Source organism: Cicer arietinum, chromosome 3 (assembly GCF_000331145.2).
Source record: "Cicer arietinum cultivar CDC Frontier isolate Library 1 chromosome 3, Cicar.CDCFrontier_v2.0, whole genome shotgun sequence".
Classification (NCBI taxonomy): domain Eukaryota; kingdom Viridiplantae; phylum Streptophyta; class Magnoliopsida; order Fabales; family Fabaceae; genus Cicer; species Cicer arietinum.
This window is the reverse complement of record NC_021162.2, coordinates 54,673,342-54,680,563: the sequence shown is the minus strand read 5'-3', so window position 1 is coordinate 54,680,563 and position 7,222 is coordinate 54,673,342. Positions and strand designations below refer to the sequence as shown.

At 26.9% G+C, this 7,222-nt stretch overlaps 1 long non-coding RNA gene across 1 annotated transcript; it reads left to right on the top strand.

The window, feature by feature from the left end:
* The first annotated feature begins 5,343 nt into the window (after positions 1-5,343).
* On the top strand, positions 5,344-6,494 carry LOC113785003 (uncharacterized). Its single transcript, XR_003471177.2, has 3 exons — positions 5,344-5,495; positions 5,581-5,681; positions 6,236-6,494. It is a non-coding gene; the product is annotated as an uncharacterized lncRNA (long non-coding RNA).
* Positions 6,495-7,222: the final 728 nt, after the last annotated feature.

Sequence of the window (7,222 nt, the reverse complement as noted above, 5' to 3'; positions counted from 1 at the left end):
TATATATATATATATATATATATATATATTTTATAAACACACCAAATAAGTAAAAATTGAAATTTATATAACTTTAACAACTCATCCTATTTTAGTAAAATTTCTAACGTGAGTTTAAACTCATTTATTTAAAATAAACTTATCACATAACTCAAATACATCCAAAAATTAATTTTCACATTTTTAGTGCATAGGGTTTGGCCACCTCAATTTTTGGGGGTTTATTTTCTTTTCTCGATTATAATACACAATACTAATTTCACATATATATACTCCTCAATAATAACCAAAAAATTAGGAGTTATTGTCATATTTAAAGGAGATAGGAGTTATTGTCCTCTAAAAATTTCTAACACAAAAAATTATTGACTTAAATTTAATTCTAAACTCTCACAACTATCTTTTATGATATTTAATGATAATCACATCATTCAACTCTCATCTAAAAATTAGTGTCAACCACCTTAACTAACATTGCATTCGTTTATAGAAGAAGAATTACAAACAACTCGCGCCAATAACTTTTTTCATGATAGAAATAATCCGATTTATAAAATAGTCACATTTAATATTTTTAACTCTGAAAAATGACTATGAGAAATAAAACCATTGACAATCAACCAAAGTACTTAAATAAAATATTTGGTCAAAATCTGAATTTTTTTAAAACAAATTGAACGTGGCGCAATTGTTCCGTTGTTTCAAAGGCACGGAAATTTTCTTTTTGACAATTTTTCACAAATGAATAAATATATTTCACTTACATGACACATAGAGAATCACTAATTAATAAAGTGAAATATATTAAAGATCATTAATTCATTGATTTATTTTAATATAATCAATATAATTTTTCAAAAACATAAAAAGAAATTAAGAGCAAATATTAACATGTTGAACATCAACAAAGCTACTTCATCAAGAATCTTTCATGGAGAACTCTTTTAATTTCTCTCTATTCTTTAGTTCTTGTTTATTTTCATAAGTAGTTAAATTTCTTTTGTTAGGGATAAGTAAACCTTGATGAAAACCTCTAGTATATAATTTAATTTTTTGGTTATTCGAATGAATTTATTTAAATTCTTTCTCAATCTCTATGCGTAATGTATTTTATTGCTTAGCCGCTTTTAAAATGAATTGTCAATTATAGTTTAAAACATAAGGTTATTTTGTAAATGCTTGAGATAGGAAGTTCTTGTAATCATAGTCTACATATAGATATGAACACTTGAATGCCAAAAATAATTTATAACCACAGTGCTTAATCTTAATTTTCAATAGCGTAAGAGATTAGAGATTTATTAAGATTAAAGACTCTTTGTTTAAATTGTTTGTTTTGAATATAATCGAATATTTTGTAATAATAATACGAATGAATTTATTAATTAAGGTGTTATCTCTAGTTAGTGGTTCGAATCAAATAAGACTCATCCCTAACGTTTTTATTAATATCTATTAAAAGTAATTTATTTTATCTTTCAGTAACATTAATTGTGTTACGAACAATCAAACAAACACAATTTCATTTTAACCTGGTTTTTTTATATTTGAATTAGTATTAATACACGATTCTTGTAATGGGCATTCAATACTTTATTGTTTTATTCCTTACAATAATTTAATACACTTACTGAAATCGCCATCACCCTTTATAGGTTCTTCTAGACTACATATTGCTTCATATCAAATAGAAAAATATCCTAAACTATCATACCAGTTTAATAGCGATCCTATTCCTAACATGATACCAAAATATTTAAGTCTTTTGTGTGTTTTTAAAAATAAACTAGTGGAGGATATGACTAACCGAGTCTAGCACAAGTGGTTGATGTACGATGTGTGTAAGTATTTTAAACTTTACAGTACCACAAATTTGATTTCTACTCAATGAAAAAAAAATTAATATGGTTAGAGTGATAAATGATTCAATTCCTTAAGTATAAGATAATGAATTTGATTTCTAACTTGTGTGTGTATGAATTCACCGTTTAGAAGAGACAACTCTTAAATATGTTGGATCTTTAAAGAAGTTTGTCCCTAAAATTATACAAATATAAGATACATGGATGAAAAAGAAGGTAAAATAAAAGCTCTTCTATATGCATCCATTTAGTACTAAAACAAATCAAATCACATATCGCACATGAAAAAAAATGTTTATAACCAAAACACTTACAAAAATCACGTAGATTATGTCTCTAATTGGTAGAAATTAAGTTTTCACCAATAGGTCAGTGTATGGCATTGCCTTTGCCTTACGCAACAGTTTTCTTTTGAAACAACAAGGCTTTGTGAAAATTGTACTTGCAGCTACCTCTTAGAGAACGATTTTTTAAATTTACAATGACAACAGTTTTACGTTGTTGCGAAGTTAAAACCGTTTTTCTATTTATTTTAATTAAGGTACGACAACGCTATATAACCGTTTTGTTGTAATATACTATAATAAATTTAATATTACCTAGAACAATCCGCTAAAAATACAAAACGCAAAGAACACAACATTATTAATCTGCATTCCTATCATAGACCTACAAATAAAATTAAAGCAAAGGATATCAAACAAAGTTAGAACATTATTAATCTAAATTCATAATTTTCAAGATAATTTTCACATAAAGGCAAGATTTAATCCATTAGTTAGCCGAAATTCCACAAGGAAAATATAAACACACATGCATGAACAATTGTATAGTTGAGATGTTTTCAATATTGAAGCACAGAGATGCACAAAACTTCAATTACCAAGCAAAAATAAACCAACAAATTCAATGATGAAAACAAATTAAAAGCACCCCAATTGTATAGTCGAGATCCATTAGCTTAAAAATGATTTTTTCCTTCCTTATGCACTCTTTTTAACTTTTGAATACTTTTTCTCCTAAATGTTTCAATCAATCTTCGGTATCTTCGGTATGTATAGTTCGTAGTTGATTGTTATTTTTCAACACTTGCTCGAAATTATGTTTTAACACTTGTTATTTTTCATAGTTGATTGTTCATAGTTGATTGTGCGCATTACTCTCTAGAGGTCTTCACCATCCCTACTTCTAATGTGACCATAATCGTTAGTGATTAGAACAAATGACTTTTCTTATTAGATATTTAGTTTCTTATTTGCTTATTAAATGTCTTTTATTATTAATGATTTGACCCAACTGAGGAAGTCACCTATAGGTTACACAATCTCACATTTTCCATTGATACTTGTGTGAGAATTGAGAAGCCATGCATGATTAAATGTTGTGTAAACGAAAAAACTTTGTATCTAAAATGTACTCTCTACCAAAGTTTAAGAAGGAATTGAAAGATTGATTCTTAAGATAATATAAGATATGATGTATTTTTTTACCAACTATTCTAAATATACAAAGTTAGGAATGAAGAAGTATTAAAAGTTGATTGAAGTGAGAGGATAAGTGATGTGACACATAAGTGTGTGATGTGTCGTTCAATAAAATTGAGAATTTGTTTTAATATATTATAATAGATAGATTTGTGCATTGACTTTCATCCTATAATGCTTTTCAATTTATGCATAAATATTTTGTCCTTTCGTTGGTACATTATTTCTACAAGGATTTAGTCATTGTTGAATACTATAATTGCTCTTTTGTAATCCCTATACATATGAACGGATAAAAATGAAAGGTTGGTAACAGTAAGTGACTTTTGATTACCTCAAAGTTTTATGTACCTTCCTTACTATAGTAAAATTTTCAGTTAAGTGAGTTAAAGAAACAAATATGATGCATGATTTTCCTAAGAGACATTTAATAATTATTCTAATTTTAGGAAGAGTTTTTTAAAACAATTATTGACAAATATGAAAGTTAATCGGTAATTTTGCTAATCGTTGTTTATTGCGATTACTTATTCTAAATGAAGGGAGAGATTGAAGGGTGAAAAAGAGAGACACGAGAAGGATCAATAAAGATAAGAGAGAGACATGTGTGTAGAAAGAACTAAGATGCATCAATATGAAATAGAGGAAGAGATACATGACAAAGATATATGAGGGAGTGAGATACATGAGTGCAAAAAGAGATAAGATGAAGAGATACGAGTGAGTAAAAGAGAGAGAGAGAGAGAGAGAGAGAGAGAGAGAGAGAGAGAGAGAGAGAGAGAGAGATTGAGAGAGAGAGAGATGAAACAATAGAAAGAGAGAGATGAGACAATAGGTAGAGAGAGATGGGACAATAGAAAGAAATAGAGAGAGGAGAGAGACATGAGATATTAGAAAATGGTAATAATATTTTAGTAGAAAATATAAAAATATATTTTTTATATTCATGATTGCTTGTATCTTGGGCAGAAAATTGTCCCGTGGTTTTTTTATGAACAAGAATGTCTGCTTTTGTTCAATTTCTTACCCCGTCTTCTATCCAGTCTCATGACCAATTTTTAAACAAAATACGGTACAAGAAAAATTGAGTTGTCTAATCTACTTTGCTTTAGAAAATCAAATGCATCATATGCAATTACATCAATGAAAAAAATGGTTGATTGGTGAATTCCTTAAATATTCTAAAGAGCAAATAAACTTCAAGTAATGTAAGTAAATCTGAAGAGCAGATAAACTGCAAGTAAAATAGGTTTAGTTGGATTGATGTAAGCTTATTATGATTTGTACAAATTGGTATTTATTGAATATAAATAGCATTTTAAAGTGTAGTACCTACAATCCATTACTTTGAACGATTGTAATTAAGTTCTCATTTCAAATTAATCGACTAATTCAAGTACGTTTTCCTCAAACTTGTGACTATCTATGAATATGCCTTTCCATTATTTACATTCTCTTATTTCTATATTGAAGCAGTTTTGAGCTTTCTATCTCTCAGTAATGTTAGGCTCAAATGAAAATATCGCCGATGCGCTGGTTATAGTTCAAATTAACTTGCTCAATTTATATATAATATCTAACAATATAAAGTCGATTCATTTGCAAAAAAATGGATAAGTGTCTTCAATAGCGGTCGAGAAAGATTTTACTATATCGAATTCAAATAATCTATATTATAATCAATTTTAACTCGGTTGTAAATCGTATTTGGCTTAAAAGACATTTAAAAAATATTTTATCATAGAAATGTTTTCTTTGTTGAATATATATGTTCTAGTAGCTATTTAATTGAGGCATAATGTTGGTTTTGAACGTCATTCTAATATTAAAGGATAGATGAGAAATACAAAATTAAAGATATACTCTAAGGTCAAGTGATCAATTACACGAGTTAAATGGACAAAATTAAAGATATACTCTACGGTCAAGTGATCAATTACACGAGTTAAAGGGACAAACACGGTCCTTCGTTGTACTATAAAGTATTCAATTGAAATAAACATAGCATGAGGTTTTTCAAATATAAAGTGATCAAACAATTTTGTATTTGTTGCATGCAAAGGTAGAGTAAAAATGGCTAAAACTCTTAAAGTTTTTTATACTATGATCCTTTTCGTGTTCTTTTTTCTTTCTGTAATCGATGTTAGTGGTAAGTTCATTATCATATTTTCATATTCTACAAAACTCTTAATCTTTTTTAATAATACTTTTTATTCTTATTTTATATATTACAGTTTTTAGTTGTAAGTCAGACATCGATTGTATTCGTGTCCACTGTCCCATTCATCCTTATATAATTTGCTTTAATGGAGAATGTAGGTGCTCAGCAGTTAAGGTAAAAAAAGCATTTATATGTTATCTTCCAGCCTTTAATTATTTGTATATGTTGATCATTATTAATGTTGTTTCTCTTATATTTGATTTCTCTGTTATATTTAAGGCTTCAACTTTTGAATAAATTTACAAGCATATTAAATTTTATTTTGATACATATATATGAACTCAATGTTTGATATACCATCTAAGAAACTTAAAATTTATTTTAGATTGTGAGGAGAGTGATTTATTGAGTTTACACTTTTAATTGTTATGTTGAGAATGTCATCGTACAACTAGTGTTAGTGAGAGTGCACATTGTGCATAAATACAATCTATAGGGGTGTTGCACTATGCATGTGGCATATAACATAACCTTACAGTCCATGTTATCCTAAGTTATTTTTGGCTCCAAATGAATTTCAAATAATACATATTTTAGCGTTGAAAGTTCATCCATCTATATATGATTCATGAACGTGTGTTAATCTATGTATGACTTTATTCATTTTACATGATGATAGATAGTCTCACATCTTTCTTATGTCTGCTCTATAATTTATTTATATGTAGATTATATTAAACACGATGCTGATGAGTAATCAATAGAGCTTTTCTTGTGGAACTGAAGTGCTAGAGAATTGTGCTTCACATTATTTTAAGAGTTTTATTTTTTTACTATCGTTGATTTTGTGGTATGGGTAGAGATATTTGGACTTCAATAATATCTTTTGAATGAGTTACTCTATTTAATAATTGTTTGTATTGTTTAAGATTTAGTGTTTTCACTTATTTTATTTTTTAGTTATTAAAGTTATGAGTTATAAAATTATTGTTATTATTTATAAAATATATCATGTTTTTGAAATGTGAAAATTAGTCTGTGTTTACATTTTAGTTTTAATTACAATCTCCATTCTTAATTATAATTTTTCATTTTATTTTCTACAAATATTAAGAATACTATCTCCATACTTATTTATAAATTTTCATTTTCTTTTCCACGAATATTTAGAACAGTAGGTATCGAATATTAAGATGTTTCTAAAAATTTCACCTAAAATTTGTAACATTTTTTCTAGATGACACAGTGAGTTGTCTTTAAAAAAGTATGAGTATGTTACCAAGACCAATTAAAATTAGTCATCGAAACTCTATTCACTATATTAAACTTAAAATTTTAAATCAAAATGAATAGAATGTATGTGATTGATTTTCATTTGATTTGAATAACTTATCAACAATTTACTAGAAACAGTCTAGAATTTTCCTTTATTAGTTAAAATACGCACTTGATTTGTTTGGGTTGTTTGTAATTTAATTTTAATATGTTGGTATGATGTTTGAGTTTGATTATTATTTCTTGTACTCATTTTTAATAAAATTTTTACTTATAAAAAAAATAATTGATGATAATTCAAACAATTTGATTAATACTATTTATAATATGAATATAAGAACAACATTCTTATTAAAATCACTCTACGTAAAATATAAAATGCAAAGTTTTCGCGAATTGAATTTGGCGATGGTGAGTTTAAAATCTTTTGAGAAATTTTA